The sequence below is a fragment of the Scylla paramamosain genome, chromosome 22, assembly GCF_035594125.1.
Source record: "Scylla paramamosain isolate STU-SP2022 chromosome 22, ASM3559412v1, whole genome shotgun sequence".
NCBI lineage: Eukaryota > Metazoa > Arthropoda > Malacostraca > Decapoda > Portunidae > Scylla > Scylla paramamosain.
Window position 1 is genome coordinate 1,085,001 of NC_087172.1, and position 17,500 is coordinate 1,102,500.

Sequence of the window (17,500 nt, forward strand, 5' to 3'; positions counted from 1 at the left end):
AGATAAAAGGGAGGGAGGGAGATGGAGGGAAGGAGGAAGGGAGGGAGGGAGAGAGAGGAGGGAGGGGGACAGGAGAAGGTAAAAGACTGAATCCACCCAATCACATTTTTATCGTTTTATGTTCAGAGTCATTATCGATGTTATCTCGAACACCGCGGCTGATGAGACCACCACCACCACCACCACCACCACCGCCACCACCACCACCACCACCACCACCACCGCCACTACACTCACTATCACTATCGCGGTCAGTACCACCACTATCACCAGTTCCTACACTACCAACACCATCTATCACCATCACCATTATCACCATCATCACCATTACCACCATCATTAATTGCACCATAAAAAATAAATACGAGACAATGATTCACCATAACCATCACCATCATCATCATCATCATACCTCACCATCACCACCACCACCACCACCACCACCACCACCAAAACGTGCAGCTAACCGCCACAACCACATAGACACACAAAAACCCACCACCACCACCACCACCACCCCCACCACCACCACCACCACCGTGACCTCTTAATTAACCTGTTGACAAAGCGCGCCTTCCTCTCAGGTCACATGAGGTCCACGAACTCACTCTATTTTCAAGCTCCCCCTCTCCCCCCCTCACACACACACACACACACACACACACACACACACACACACACACACACACACACACACTCTTTCTCGTTACAGTTTTGCACTCTCCTCCTCTCCTTCATTTATTATTCATCGTGTTCTTATTGCTACACTTTTCTCCTTCCTTTCTTTTTTATTTAGTTTTCATTATTATTCGTTTCCTCCTCCTCCTCCTCCTCAGGGAAATTTTAATAGTTTTCTCTTCGGTGTTAAAAATTTAATTAATACCAGACCTTTGTTTACTTTCTTTACCTTGTATTTATGTGCATTATTTTGCCCATTTCATTCTTCTTTGCTTTTGTGTGTTATCGTGGAATTTAAAAGCTTTTCCATTTGGTGCTAAAAATTTAATTAATATCACATCTCTCCTTTATTTTTTTTCTACATTAATTTCGCGCAGTTTAAACATTTCTCTTTTACTGCAACGTTCTTTTAATTTTCCTATACACTACCCCGCTATTTATTTCTTCTTATTTTCGTTCTTTCTTTAACACTTCTATAATTCTTCTTGATATATAAACATTTCTTCTTAACTATTGCGTTAGTCTAATATATTTCCTTTCTTTCCATGCTTCTGTACATTTCCTCGTTATTTACCTCTTGTTATTACATTCTTTCTGTGGTATTTCTATAATTCTTTCTGATACTTAAAGCCACTACGAAACTTCCATTATTTTTATCTGTTTTCTCGTCGTTCACTCCTTTTCTTTTCATTTTTACGCATATCCTTTTCTTTTTCTTTTTGTACCTTCTCTTCCTTCCTTTAATATTTTTTTTTTATTCATGTCTATATCATTTGTCGTCGCCTTTACAAATCCTCATTTCCTTCTTTTTTTTTACATAATGTACAATAATTCAAAGTGATTCCTTTCTCTCTATTAACATTTCATCTATTTCTGAGTATTTCTTTTCGATTTTGCTTCTTTTATTACGCTGTCTTCGTTTCCCTTTACAAATCCCGTCTTTTTAACGTTAAAAATCCCCATGTTTTTTTTTTCCTCTTACGTATCTTTCTATAACACAATAAAATTTGTCTTTATCTTAATATTCCTCTTATTTCTACCTATTTCTTTATAATTTCCCACTTCTTCCTACACTGTTTCCCCGCCGCTTCTACAAATACTGGAGGAAGTTAAACACTAAACCTTTTCTCTTATATTTATCTTATTCATTTTCTCTGTATTTTCTCTTATTTCAACCTATTTCTCCATAATTTACCTCTTCTTACATCGCCACTCCCTCGCTGCTTCTGAAAATCCTCGGGCAAGTTAAACATTTTCTCTTAAGGTGACGCATTTATATTATTTCTCTCAGCACTGTTTCATCACATTTTCTCAACGCTGCAAACACACACACACACACACACACACACACACACACACACACACACACACACACACACACACACACACGTCTTTGCTCATTTTCCTGTCGAGCGGCGGAAGAAAACACATCATCACGTTCTTAATTAGATTTTCGTAAAGGTGAAACTATTATTATTTTCATTATTATTATTATTATTATTATTATTATTATTATTATTATTATTATTATTATTATTATTATGGTTGTTGTTGTTGGTGTAGGTATTTTTGCTATTATTATTTTTTTACTGTAGTGTTTTGCTTTCTGTGTGTGTGTGTGTGTGTGTGTGTGTGTGTGTGTGTGTGTGTGTGTGTGTGTGTGTGTGTGTTTGAATGGAGTGAATGCATAAGTGTGTGGTGCTTTGGCTCGGCCTGGTATATGTATAGATGAAGATTCCTATCACCACCACCACCACCACCACCAACACCACCACCAACAACAACAACAACAAACATCGACGTTTATGTTTTTCTATTGGTGTGTTTTGAAGAGACGACAAATCTTTCAGGCGCCTTGGTGTGTCTAAGGTGATGGCGGTGTTTGGTGTATATTAGTGTGTGTGTGTGTGTGTGTGTGTGTGTGTGTGTGTGTGTGTGTGTGTGTGTGTGTGTGTGTGTGTGTGTGTGTGTTTAATTTCTGCATCAGTAACATTGTAAACAGGAAAGGGAGCGGGAACAACAGTACATAGGAGGAGGAGGAGGAGGAGGAGGAGATAAGAGGGAGAACTAGAAGTAGAACAACAACAACAACATTTTATCAGTAAATGCGTCACAAATACATCCCTTCCTTCTTCTCTCGTTTATATTAATTCTCTTTTTATCATTTATTACCATCTTCTTACATTACCATTTCCCTATTGTCATTTCTCCATTTTCTTTCTCCGTTTCCTCTTTCATCCATCTGTTTATATAATCTTTTCCTTCCTCTTCTTCCTTTGTCCTCTTATTTCCATCTTTCTCTTAATTTATCTTTTCCTCTCTCTCTCTCTCTCTCCTCTCTCTCTCTCTCTCTCTCTCTCTCTCTCTCTCTCTCTCTCTCTCTCTCTCTCTCTCTCTCTCTCTCTCTCTCTTCTCTCTCTCTCTCTCTCCTCTCTCTCTCTCTCTCTCTCTCTCCTATCTTCAAAAATACCGATAAATAAATTAATTACAAAATAAATTAAATAAATGAAAAAGCTGCCTCCCCATTGGTCCATCAAGGCGTCACGTCACGCACTTGCCAGCCAATCCCAGGCCGTGTTTACGAGGCCAACACACTCAGCTGAACCAATGAGCTGCCTGTATTTTGTTGGGTGGAGCCTTGTTCTCTCTCTCTCTCTCTCTCTCTCTCTCGCTCTCTCTCTCTCTCTCCTCTCTCTCTCTCTCTCCTCTCTCTCTCTCTCTCTCTCTCTCTCTCTCTCTCTAGGGATGTCTCCTCTTTCTTAATTTTTTTCCTTGAAGGTTTTTTCTATCTCATTTTCCTCCCTCCTCTCGTCTCTCTTCTCCCTATTCTCTCTCTCCCTCTACTTCTCTTTCTCTTTCCCTTCACTTTATTTGTCAAGACTCTCTTTTCCTTCCGTTCTCTCTCTCTCTCCTCTCTCTCTCTCTCTCTCTCTCTCTCTCTCTCTCTCTCTCTCTCTCTCTCTCTCTCTCCTTCCTGTTTCCCTCATCGGCACAAAAATATTACATCTTTTTCCAGCCTTTACTCTCACCTCCCCCCTCTTTTCCTCTTTCCTCCTCCGACTTTCCTCCTATTCCTCCTGTTATTATTATTCCCTTCATTTCCTTTCCTTTCTCCCCTTTTCCCTCTTACCTTCTACCTTCTCTTTGTTTATTTTCAATCTTCTCTTCTCTTCACTTCTATTTTTTTTTCTTTTTGCAATTTCTTATCGTTTCCTTCTGTTTCCCTTTCCTTTCTATCTTATCTCTCTTTTCCTTTCCTCCTCTTTCTTTTCTTTATTCTTGCTTTTCTCCCTCCTTTCCTTTCCTATTTTCCTTTTATAATTTCTTAGCGTTTGTTATTCTTTCCATCTCTTTCCTTTTTTTCTTGTCTCTCTTTGGCTTTTTTCCCTCTTTTATTTCCTTTTTTTTACTCTTCTTTCTTCTCCTTCATTTCCTCATGTACGATTCATTTATTGTTTTTTTTCCTTTCCTTCCCTTTTTTATACTTTCCTTTCGTCATTCTCTCCTTTTCTTATCTTCCTTCTCTTTCTTGTCCTTTCTCCATTGTCTTTTTCTTTTTCCAACTTGCCTTGTTTCAATCTTCTCCATTCCTCTTTACTTTCCTTTGTGCCTTGTCCTTCATTTCCTTCCCTTCTTTCTTTTTTTTCACCCTTCCCTCTCTTTCCTACCCTCCTTCACTCCCATTTACTTCCTATTTTAAACCCTTCCCTCTCTCTGTTACTTTCTTCCTCACTTCCTTTTTTTCCTTCCTTTGTTCCCTTATTCACATTCATTCCCTCCCATTCAACACACTCTAATTTCCTCCTTTCCCCCTTCGCTTCACTCTATTCACCGGTTCTCCTTTCTCTACCCCATTCCTTCAACGCCCTTCTCCTCCACCCCCTTAGCCCCACAGCAGTAACCTCCCCTTCTCCCCCTAGCAAGCTTGTTAACCCCCCTCTCCTCTCTTCCCCCTCCAAAACCTCTCCTCTCCCTCCCCCCCCATTATCCTCAAGTAAACTCCTCCCCTTTCCCTTCATCACCCTCTAAATCCCTCTTCTCCTCCCCATCCCCCTCTCCTACCTTCTAGTCTCCCCCAGCCCCCCTCAGCCAATACCCCTCTAGGATACCTCCACTCCCTCTCCCCCTCCCTCTCCCCTTTCCTAACGCCGCCTCGTCAACCCAGAATCAGCTGTTTCCAAGAAAACGTCAACACTGATGTAAACAAACCAACGTTTTTTGCCGTCACACTCTTGAGGGCTGGAGTCGAGTTGGGATTAAGTAAGGCTTGGAGGGGGAGGAGGAGGAGGAGGAGGAGGAGGAGGAGGTGAGTTTCCGGGGAGAAGGAAAGAAAATTATGAAACAAGAAAAAAAGAAAGAGAAAGAAGAAAAGAAATAAAAGGTAAGGTAGGTAAGAGCAAGGAAATAAAAGGAATATATCAAAAGGAGGAGAAGCAAAACAACGAAGAAAACAAACAAACAAACAAACAAACAAACAAACAGAAGAGTAAAAAAAAACTGGAGAAGAAGAAAAAAAAAGGAAAAGAAAAGGAAACTCAAGAATGAACAAAATGAAGAGAGGAAGAGGAGAAAATGAAATATATACGAATGAGGGAAGGGAAGAAGGGAAGGAAGGAGATGAGGAACATAAAGGAAGTAAAGGAAGGCATGAAGGAAGGGAAGGAGGTCATATTGGAGAGAAGGAAGAAAAAGGAGGTGATGAGAAAAGATGAGGGGAAATATTAACGAGATGACGAGAGAAGAAGGGAAGACTTATTAAAGAAATAATGAGGAAGAATGAGAGAGAGAGAGAGAGAGAGAGAGAGAGAGAGAGAGAGAGAGAGAGAGAGAGAGAGAGAGAGAGAGAGAGAGAGAGAGGGGGGGGTAAGTAAATCCTGTCTTGGCATCATTATAAACTTGTCAATGATTTTCCTTCTTGTAAACAGGAAGTGATATGCGTCTCAGATTTTCCCTCAAAATTTCCTCTCATATTCGTCTTTTTTTTTCCTTTTTTTTTCTCTCTTTCTTGATGAGGTTAGTTTGATGTTCTTTCCCTCTTCCTCTTCTTTCTCTTGCTTTTCTTCTTCCTGTTTCTCTTCTTCTCTTCTTTTTTTTACATATCTTCCTTTTGTTTGTCTACTTCTTGTTTGTTTGCTTCTTCTTATCTTCTTCATTTCTCTTCATTTTTTTCCGTTCATGTTTTTTTTATCTTTCTCCCAGTCCCTCTTTTCTCCCTTCTGTTTTTATTCCTCCCTCCTTATTTTCCCTCCTCTCTTTTTGTTTCTCTCTTTCCCTCTCCGTCTTGTCTTCCTATTTCTCCTTTATCTTTCTTTCGTTTCTCTTTCCTTTTCTTCTTTCCGCTTCTCTTACTTCTTTTCACCCTATTTACTTCATCATCTTTCACCTCCTCCTCCTCCTCCTTTCAAATCCTTCATCCTATCCACTTCTGAAGCTTACCCACACTACCACTCCTTCAATCTTTCACCCTCCCTTCTGCAAGAGCTCCCTTGCACTCCTATCCGCTCACTCACGCTCCCTCACTCTCTCCCCCTCCCTTTAACTTAAGATTCGTGCTTTTCCTCTTCAAACTACGGTGTAATTGTCTGAAAAAGTGATGTTAAGAGGAGGAGGAGGAGGAGGAGGAGGAGGAGGAGGAGGAAAGAACGAAGGACAAGAAGGGTTATGAGAGGAAGAGAACGTAAGGAGAGAAGGAAGGAAAGAAGGAGGAGGAGGAGGAGGAGGAGGAGGATGACAAGAAGGAAGGAAGGAAGGAAAACAGAAAGAGATGGACTGGTAGAGACGAAGGACAAGGTTAGAAGGGAAAGAAAAGAAAGGAAGAAAGGAAGGAGATGGAGAAAGAGGAAAGAGGAAGACGAAAGAAAAAAAAGACAAGAAGATTTATAAAAAGGAGAAAGTAGGAAGGGAAGAAGGAGAGGAAGGAGGAGGAGGAGATGGGAGGAGAGGAAATGGAGGAAAGAGAAATGTATATGAGACGAAAAGAAAGCAAGGAAAAAGAAGGGACATTAAAGAAAAGAGGAAAGAAGTCAGTGAAGAACAGAGTGGATGGAAGGGAGGAATAAAGAAGAGAAAGGAAAGGAACGAAAGAAAATGTGAGGAAAATGAAGGGAATAATGGAGAAAATTCGCGAAAGGAAGTAGAGAAAACAGAAGAACTTGATAACAAATGAAAGATAGAATAATAAAAGACAGAAGAAAGAAAAAAAGTGAGGAAACAAAGGAAAAAGGAAAAAGATAAAATATAAGAAGTAAAGATGGAAGATAAAAAAAATATAGAAAGAAGGAAAAACACAAGAAATAAGAAAGAGGAAAAGAACGAAAGAGAAAAAGAAACAAGAAAATTGAGAAAAAAATGAAAGAATAAGAAAAAAAGAAAATAACAAGAAATACAACAAAAAAGGGAATGAAGAAAGGGAGAAAGGGAAGAAGAAGGAATACAGAAGGAAGGTGAGAAGGGAAGGAGGGAATAAATTAGAGTAGAAGGTAATTAGGGAGGGGGAGAGGGAGAATAATGAGAAGGGGAAGGAAAAAATGGCGGCAGGGACGGAAAGGGAAGAGGAAAGGGAGAGAAAGGGAGAAAATAAAAAAGGAGAGAATAAAACAAAGAAAAAAACGAGAAAAAAAATGAAATAGAGGAACGAAGAGAAGATAGAGCGAAGGAAATAGCGACAAAAAAGGAAGGCAAGGGGTGGAAGGAAAGAGAGGGAGAGAAAAAGGGAGAGAGAATAATGGGAGGAGGAAGGAGTGGACAAGAATATGGAGAGAGCACGACGTAGAGTGGAAAGAGGAGGAAATGGAGTGAAGGAAATCTATACACACACACACACACACACACACACACACACACACACACACACACTGCAGAGAGAGAGAGAGAGAGAGAGAGAGAGAGAGAGAGAGAGAGAGAGAGAGAGAGAGAGAGAGAGAATATGTGAGCTAATTAAAGACAGTAGCGAAGTTAATGAAGGTATTTTCACACCTTGAGAGAGAGAGAGAGAGAGAGAGAGAGAGAGAGAGAGAGAGAGAGAGAGAGAGAGAGAGAGAGAGAGAGAGAGAGAGAGAGAGAGAGAATAATTAGGGTGTTCTGTGTTCACCTGTTCACCTCACGCTCTACCTTCCCTCCTCTCACCCTCCTCCCTCCCCCTCCCTGATTAGCAGGTAATAACACTCGTACTAATTAGAAGGGAAGACCCGCCGCTCCCTTCCCTCCTTCCGTTTTCTCTCCTCCTTCTCCTCCTCCTCCCTTCCTTCCTTCCTTTATCTCCCCTGTTCTCTCCTTCCCTTTCACTTCCTTACTTCCTTTATTTTTTTCTCTAGTTCTCTCCTTTCGTTTTTCTCCTTGTCTTCCTTCGTTTTCTCTTCCCCTGTTTTGTTTTCTTCCCTCCTTCTTCTCTCCTTTCTTTTCCCTTTTCTATCGTCTTTTTTTATTTCTCCTTCTCTTCCTTCCTCCTCTTTCCTCTGCTTCTGTTTCCTCCTTTCCCTTCCTCTTTCCTTACTTTTTTCATCTGGTTCCTCCTTCCTCTCCTTCCCTTACTTCTTTTTGTTCTGTTCTCTCCTTCCTCTTCTCTCCTATTTTCTACTTCCCTTCTCTCCTTCCTTACCTCTTGTGCTCTTTCATTTTCCTTCTTCCTATCCTCATCCCTTCTCTCCTTCCCCTCTTCCCCACCTCTTCCCTTCTATCCTTCCCCTCTTTCCCCTCACACAAAGCCCCGCCCTGCTCTTCCCTTCCTACTCACCCACGCCTCTCTCCCCCTCACTCTCCCTCTCTCTCTCTCACTCTCCCTCCTCATAATGTAAAGTAGCGGGGGTGTATCCATCACGTTTGTAACATAATGACTTGAACGTGTTTACTAGCTGTAGAGGGTTCGGCGTACTCTTAACACACACACACACACACACACACACACACACACACACATGTAGGGGTTTTATATTTACGTGTTTTGCGGCACGAATATGTATGTAGGTATTTTTTTTATCTTGTAATGGAAAGGTAATGTAGTGTGTGTGTGTGTGTGGTGTGTGTGTGTGTGTGTGTGTGTGTGTGTGTGTGTGTGTGTGTGTGTGTCCATTACGTGCGTGCATCTATGTAAGTGCAGGAAACTCCCTTCATTATCTGGTAGTGAAAAATAGCGGCACTTTTCAAGGTATAAATTAGCACACTAATGAAATACACTGAAGGTGAATGTACAAAATAAACAAAGTCCATCTGGAGCATGAAACTCCCGCCATTACCTTGTACTGCAAAAATTATCGTACTTTTCAGGATATAAACGAGTGAACTAACGAGAAGCACTTTGGGGGAATGTACCAAATTAACCTTTAATGTTTCAGTGTTAACGTTATATCGCTCGTACTGCTAAACGCTTCATTCTCTCACAAGGGGTAATTAAAAAAAGTCAGAGATGATTAGTCACGTTCTCTACGGCTCTTCTTCTTAAACGCATTATTCTCTTGCAAGCAAATGTTTCCACAAGCCACTTAGATGATTACTCAGGGCCTCTATGCTTCGTATTCTTAAACCCTTCATTCTCTCACGAGGAAAATGATCAGATTCTCTATGACACTTGATCTTAAACGCTTCATTCTCTCACAAGGAAAATTATCAGATTCTCTATGACACTTGATCTTAAACGCTTCATTCTATCACAAGGAAAAAATATCGGATTCTCTATGACACTTGATCTTAAACGTTTTATTCTCTCACAAGTAATATTTTCAAAGGCCACAGATGATTTGTCAGATTTGCCACGGTTCATGTACTTTATTCTCTCATAAGGAATATTCTCAAAGACCAAAAGACATGATTGGTCAGATTTTCCGTGGCTCTTTTTCGTAACTGCGATATAATACTATGCACAATACTAGAGACACTGTACAAAAGGTTTAGAACACCCGTAAGAAATAAGAGGGAATAAAAGGAGTAGAGTATCCATTGTGTACCCAGTATGATGATCAGTGGCTGAGGAACAATAAGAAATACTTCAGAGTGGGTCAAGATTAAGAGGACGTATCAAGTAGAGCTGAGAGAGTTAAACAGCTGATTCTCTCTTACTGTCAGACCACAGAAATTATTAATAGGTTTCTCATAGGTGGCATTTCCAAGGACGTTTGTATGACCTATTAATGACTTAACAAAGGTCGTGCATCGTCAGTGGAAAAAAACGTCCATGAAATTTAACTAACCATCTTTGTGGCCTTTGAAAACAGCCGTGATGAGAGAACATAGCGTTTAAAAATGTGAACTTAAATTTTCCTTTTATCTGAAGCAAGAAGTTAAGTGTAAATTCCTGTAATGTAAAACTGATACTACAACGAAAACTCTCTCTCTCTCTCTCTCTCTCTCTCTCTCTCTCTCTCTCTCTCTCTCTCTAGTCGTAAAGTGTTTAAGAATACGAACCTAAATTAGCGTTATATTTGATGCGGGAAATTTTATTCAGATTCCCGTAACGTAAAATTGATGTTAGAAAGAAAACGTGAATACGATGCATTGAGCACCTGGCGGCACGTGATCTGTCGGGTTTTTGGAAATGGTTTAGTCTCCCCTCAGCATTCATTTGTCAGTGTCGCGGAGGCAAATAAGAGGCTTGTAATGGGAAGACGATGCGACGGGTGTTCGTGTGTTTCTCTCTCTCTCTCTCTCTCTCTCTCTCTCTCTCTCTCTCTCTCTCTCTCTGGTTCTTGTTTTTCGCTTGGGGTATTTTTTTCTTTTTCTCTTCTCTGTTCATTGTGTTCTCTTGTCTTTCGTTCCTGTGAATCTTGTATGCCACACACACACACACACACACACACACACACACACACACACACACACACACACACACACACACACCACTTCTCTTCCCTTGCTAACCAACATCACCACCACTACTACTACCATCTCCAGCTCTCCTACTCCTCCTCCTCCACCACCACCACCAACACCAGTGAGTCCACATTTTACACGCTCCACTTACATTCCACAAATCAACGTTACTCTAAATGAAGCCCTCCCTGGTGTTGTTTAGTTACCACCACCACCACCACCACCACCGAGTATTCACAAACGAGTCCACCACAGTAAACAATGCACTCCCACGCCACACAATGTTCCACCACGCTCCACCACACCACTACACAACACGTCCACCACTCTGCTATTTATTTATGTAACTAACTGCTAACTGGTTGGCAACATAATGGTAACTTTGATGCAGCGAGTTTGTATGGGGGGTTCTGTAATATTAATTTGCTCTGCTTGTTCATTATCTTCTATTAATTTTCCGTTAGCGGGATTGTGTTTGGGGAGAAGGTATATTTGGTGATGCGATTTTGTTTGGGTGAGTATATTAATTTTCATATTTTGCGTATCTATTCATTAATTTTCATGGGGATTGTATGTTTTTTTTTTTTTTTTTACTTATTTATTATTCGCTATTCATTTTTCTACGAGGTTTGTGTTTGGAGAGCATTAAATGATGATGCGATTTATTTATTTTTTTTTTTTTTTGGTCACTGTATTATTTATTTATTTTTTCATATTTTTTTCATCCATGTTAATATATTTTCACAAGGGTAGTCTTTTTTTTCATTTTTACTTGTTCATTAGCTATATACTTTTTTTTTTTTTACGCTTGTGTTCAGAAAATAAATTAAATGACTGCGCGATATTGTCTGGCTCAATATATTCATTTTCATTCATATTTTTTCAACACGTATTCATTTATTTCCACAAAGCCCGCTTTACTGAATATTCATTACCCACAATTCAATTATTTTTAGGTTTGTGTTTGAAAGAATAATATTGAATAATGCGATTTTGTTTCCCTAAATACATTAACTTCAACTTTCTTATATTTCAACACCTATTCATTTATTTTCACAAGGATAATTTAACTTTTTTTTACATATTCTTTATCCGCCATTCATTCTTTCCACACTTGCGTTAGGACAAAATACCTTACGATGCGGTTTTGTTCGGTTCAGTACATTCATTCAACCTTTTTCTTTCCTATATTTCAACACCTATTCATTTATTTTCACAAGGGTAGTTTGCTTTTCCACGTTCACGGAGGAAAAATATGGAATGGTCGGGGGAATTGTTTTGTTCGGGTCAATATAATAACTTTTTATGGCCGCTGTTACTCATAAAGGACGTTTTGTTTTCATGCTTGTACAGAAAAATACTTAATATACATGAATTGATTCTGTATGGGGTCTGTATGTTCAAGTCTTTATTACTGGCGTTTTTACCATTATTGGCTGTTACTATTCTCTCTCTCTCTCTCTCTCTCTCTCTCTCTCTCTCTCTCTCTCTCTCTCTCTCTCTCTCTCTCTCTCTCTCTCTCTCTCTCTCTCTCTCTCTCTGTATCCCCACTGTTCCCCACTCTTCTGTAATCCAGTTTTCTTTAATAAGCTGTTAACTGTTAAATTTCAAGGTTCGGGCACAAGAATCTTATAGGCATAGTTTTTTTTTTTTTTTTTTTCTGATGGTTTAAACAGTAAATATTTTGTGTGGTTAGTTTTCACACAACAGTCGTGTTTTGTTATGCTGCAAGTTTGTGTTCAGAAGTTGTGGTGTGCTTAAAAATGTGAGCAGAACATTGTTGCACTTTCATTATTTAGCACGCCTTGTACGAGTTTTAGTTCTTTTAGTTTCTGTAATGTTCGCTTTTTTTTCATGTTATGTAAAGAGGAGGTGGTGTTACTGCTGGTGCTGCTATTATTATCATCATTATTATTGTTATTATCATCACCCTCGTTATTACAATCACAGTAAGGATTAGTAACCTGTCACCACTCACTCCCACTGTCTTTACTACAACAACTACTACTACTACTACTACTACTACTACTACTACCACTACTACCACTACCACCATCACAAAGGAAAGAAAGAAACACACACACTTAACACTCTTCACAATCTACCATAACTCCACATAATATTCCTCCACTCTCTCTCTCCAACATGAAACTATACTTCCCCCTTCAGACTCTTGAGACTCGACTCGTAAAGAGAAGATGAAGACACCAGCAGACAAACGATGAAGCAAGACTAGATAGCGTGAAATAAGCAATGAATAATAAACAACCACTGAGGAACGAAACTTATGAGAGAGGAGAACGTTATTTAGTCTCAAGAAAGCAACGAAAAGGAAGGGATTATATTTTTTTCAAAGGGAGAAAAGAAATGACTAAGAAGAGAAGGCAACAATGCAATAAGAGAGAACTGGAGGGACGGAATGCTGAGGGAACGTGTGTGTGTGTGTATGTTGTGTGTGTGTGTGTGTGTGTGTGTGTGTGTGTGTGTGTGTGAGGCGAAGATAACAGGTAAGCACGTCTCATTAAGTCAGGTGTGTGTGTGTGTGTGTGTGTGTGTGTGTGTGTGTGTGTGTCTGTGTGTGTGTGTGTGTGTGTGCGCTGTTTCAAGTGCGAGTAACAGGTAGGCACGTCTCATCAGGACAGGTAATGGCAGGGCCTTATAACCAAGAGGATTACTTAAAGGCAAGTAATCTGTCACCAGTGCTACACACGCCCTCCCCTGTGTCACGTGTCGCCAGGTGTAATTCACAGCTGAGGTTGTTGATGAATGGGGTACACTCTGTAACCAGGTTAATGGTGAGGTCAATTGGGAGCTTTGTAAAATTTGACAGATTTTATCGATCGGGGGTGACTCGTATGTAGGCATGCTTTATAAAGGGACTTGCCACGTGTAGGCATTCATGGCTTCCTGAAGCTTCCCTTATTTTCCTACGTATTCTAAAGGTAAATAAGTTATTCAAATAATACGTGTTTTAAAAGGTAAATAAAACATTCAAATGACAAATATTACTAAATAAATAATACTTCATAAAATAAATGTTATAATGTTACCTTATTACTTAGTTTTATGTACTTTTTCCCTCCTCTGCTTCACTTGTAGGTCTTAGCTTCCACTCTTACCTGCGGGAAACAAATAATAAAATGTTAGTTATAACAGAAATCTTTATATTCTTGTCAACCAAGAAATAAAGTAAAATATTATTTTTTTTTTTTTTGTAATAAAATTCATATCCTCAACCTTCATTGTAAAAAAAAAGTTATAATATCTGATACTCTAGTTCACTCCTGTAATAAAAAGTAATACCGTATATCTTGAATAACAACGTTCATATCTGTCAATATCCGTAATGAAACACACTAGAATTTCTTTTTTCAGTAACAAAATTCACATTTCAGTCCACTTTTATCATAAGAATAATAGAAAATTACCGTCTTTTACTTTACAACATTAATTATTTCCGTCCATCTTCGTCATAAAAAAAAAGAGACACAACACCCACACCAAACCACCACCCACCACCACCACCACCAACACCACCAACAACAACAACAACAAGATTCCTGTCGGTCAAGCAAGTAAGTCCAGTCCACCAGGGGTGTGTGTGTGTGTGTGTGTGTGTGTGTGTGTGTTTGTGTGAGCGCCTGAATACCTCCACGTGTCCCACATCCACACGGCGTCCACCTCGCATACAATCCTCTGCAAAACTCCCACAAACTGTCAGGTGAGTGTGAAGGTGTCCATTAGGCAGATGCAATCATATAACATTCACGAGTGTGGCTTTGAAGTAACCTAAGCAAAGTAGCCATTATCCACACTCCTCCCTCCTCCTCCTCCTCCTCCTCCTCCTCCTCCTCCTCCTCCTCCTCCTCCTCCTCGTCTTCCTCGTGGCGGGCGTGAATGATCCCTAATTGCGCCGAGACGAGGCCGTGACGAGCTTAATATTCAACTCTCGTCGCTGGGTCGCCTTAAATGACAACTAATTGGAAGAGTATTCCCGGTGCTCACAGGCCGCTCTCTCCCCCCACACCACCACCTTCACCACCACCACCATCACTAGGTTAGTTTAGTTTATTTACAGAATGACAGGGGGCATTACAAAGGAGGGAATGGAGAGGGGGAGGGAGAAAAGATGCAATGTATACAGAGAAAATGGAATAAAAATTAAATATTACTGTCACTAAAACAAGTTCTCTCCTAAATGTAAACATGTCTTACCTGGATACACACACCACACACACACACACACACACACACACACACACACACCTTACATCTAGACACGTACAAGAAGTCATTTACTTTTTTTTTTTCATTTTTCATACTGTTTCTTTTTTTTTATATATATCTCTCTTATTATCGTTGTTTTCTCTCTACCTAGTATTTCTTATGTCTTATTTTCCTTTTCCCTTTACAATGTTTCTTTTTTTCTCATTAACAGCAATTAGGAAATGTCTTGTATAAATCAACTGGCATTTTGCAATCTCCATTTTTTATGTTCTTTGTTCTAATATTCTCTCTCTCTCTCTCTCTCTCTCTCTCTCACTCTCCTCACTCTCCTCTCCTCTCTCTCTCTCTCCTCTCTCTCCTCTCTCTCTCTCTCTCTCTCTTATACACTCCGACCTAACACATTTCCCGCCCAGGTGTGCAGCATCAACACCCTGCTCATCACTCACTGCCACGCAATGTTTACCTGTCCATCCCCACACCTGTGTTCTTGGCTGCCACTGATACAATCTTCCCCTCAGCTGTATCTTGTTGGCAGCAGCGCCGTGCAATTACCTTTTTACCCAGACTGAACGAGATCAAAAGAGAAGCATACCAGGACATAATGAAAAGTGTGAGTAAATTAGACGAGGTGAGGAGATGTGAAGTGATGTGAGGTGAGGCTGAGATTAAGTATGTTGTATTCTGGTTTGATTATGTTACGTTAGGTTAGGTTAGGGTTAGTGTTAGGTTAGGTTAAGTTAAGTTAAGTTAGGTGAGGTTTGCTTAGGTCAGGTTAGGTAAAGAAAGGTAATATGAGATGTGGTAAGGTACGGTAGGGTTAGGTAAGGTTAGGTTAGGTTAGGTTAGGTTACGTTAGGTTAGGTTAGGTTAGGTTAGGTTAGGTTAGGTTAAGTTAAGTTAGGTGAGGTTTGCTTAGGTCAGGTTAGGTAAAGAAAGGTAATATGACATGTGGTAAGGTACGGTAGGGTTAGGTAAGGTAAGGTATGGTAAGATAGTGAAAAATAAGGCAAGGTATATTTCCAAAGAGTAAGGTAAAGTAAGGTAAGGTAAGGTAAGATTATGTTAATGTAAGTTACGTAGGACTAAATTGGGCTATATTACATTAGACTAGATTACATTTGATTAGACTAAATTATGCTAAGTTAGGTAAATACCGGGAAATGCTAAAAATACATACATACATGCATACTACTACTACTACTACTAATAGTAATAATAATAATAACAATAATAATAATAATAATAATAATAATAATAATAATAATAATAATAATAATAATAATAATAATACCACCACCACCACCACCACCACCACTACCACCACTTCTACTATCACTACCACTAAAGTTCCCTTACAAAATTTCATCCCATATTTCATACTTGAGATCTCTCCAGACATTAATTAAGCTGCGGAGACGAGAAGGAAGTCGAGATGAGATATGCTTAAATTAATATGTACAGTGAGAGCAGAGAAGGTAGTAACGTGTGCTTTGGTATGAGGAGATTAGTGTGGTGCGGTTAGGTTAGGTTAAGTTAGGTTAAGTCTGGATTAGTTTAGCGTGGTTTAGTTTGGTTACGGTACGTTGGGCTGGGCTGGGCTGGGTTGGGCTGGGCTGGGCTGGGCTAGGCTGGGTTGGGTTGGGCTGGGTTTGGTTAGGTTGGGTTGGGTTAGGTCTGGCTTAGTTTAGCTTGGTTTGGTTTAATTAAGTTTGGTTAGGTTACGGTGGGTTGAGTTGGGTTGGGTTGGGTTGGGTTGGGTAGGGTAGGGTAGGTTAGGTTAGGTTAGGTTAGGTTGGTTAGGTTAGGTTAGGTTAGGTTAGGTTAGGTTAGGTTAGGTTAGGGTAGGTTAGGTTAGGTTAGGTTAGGTTAGGGTAGGTTAGGTTAGGTTAGGTTAGGTTAGGGTAGGTTAGGTTAGGTTAGGTTAGGTTAGGTTAGGTTAGGTTAGGTTAGGTTAGGTTAGGTTAGGTTAGGTTAGGTTAGGTTAGGTTATGTTAGGTTGGAGGGATGAGTATACGTACAATAAAGATTCAGAAGACAGTAATGCTTTGGCAGAAAGAGAGGAGTGGTTTTAGTAGCGAGTTCTGGCGGCGGCTCGATACTTAATTGCATCAAATAGGAGACCACTTAGATAATTTTCTTATTTTTATACCTTACCGTGACCATTTTCTTTGTCTCTCTCTCTCTCTCTCTCTCTCTCTCTCTCTCTCTCTCTCTCTCTCTCTCTCTCTCTCTCTCTCTCTCTCAAATAAATACACACTAGTAAATGAAATGTTTTATTTATTTTGACAAACTTCCATGATGAAATGTCAAGCCATATCTCTCTCTCTCTCTCTCTCTCTCTCTCTCTCTCTCTCTCTCTCTCTCTCTCTCTCTCTCTCTCTCTCTCTCTCTCTCTCTCTCTCAGTGCAGTCTATACAATCATAACCGAAACTTTACGAACCTCATCGAAACTTCGGACCAAATTACATCAATTACGCAAGTAAAAGTCAAGCCCATTTAGAGATTGTTCGCTCACTTGCTTGCTGTTTTCGCTCACCCAACCTTCTTGCTTTCTCCCACTAACTCTCCCTCTCCCTCTCTCTTTCTCACTCTCACTCTTTCCTTAACCCCTTCACTGCGGTATGCAACAATTCTCAGCACTACAAGCAAGATAAGGTGCCTTTATAAACATGCACAAGAAAGAAAATTACAAAAAGGATAGATTTTTGCAATATGTAATGAATATGGCTATACTGAAAATAAAAAACTGGTGTAGCTTGTGGTAGAGAAAAGATATGCCAAATAACAGTCAAAT

At 39.8% G+C, this 17,500-nt stretch overlaps 1 protein-coding gene across 2 annotated transcripts in view; it reads right to left on the reverse strand.

The window, feature by feature from the left end:
- LOC135111404 (somatostatin receptor type 5-like) overlaps positions 1–17,500 on the reverse strand; it is a 191,339-nt gene that overhangs the window by 150,267 nt on the left and 23,572 nt on the right. Inside the window, exon 2 of one of the 2 annotated variants that reach the window (XM_064024660.1) lies at positions 13,530–13,598. The exons of the other annotated variant lie outside the window; for it this stretch is intronic. The gene's annotated coding sequence lies outside the window, so the exon portion shown is untranslated. The remainder of the gene's footprint in view (positions 1–13,529; positions 13,599–17,500) is intronic. 2 annotated transcript variants of the gene reach the window in all.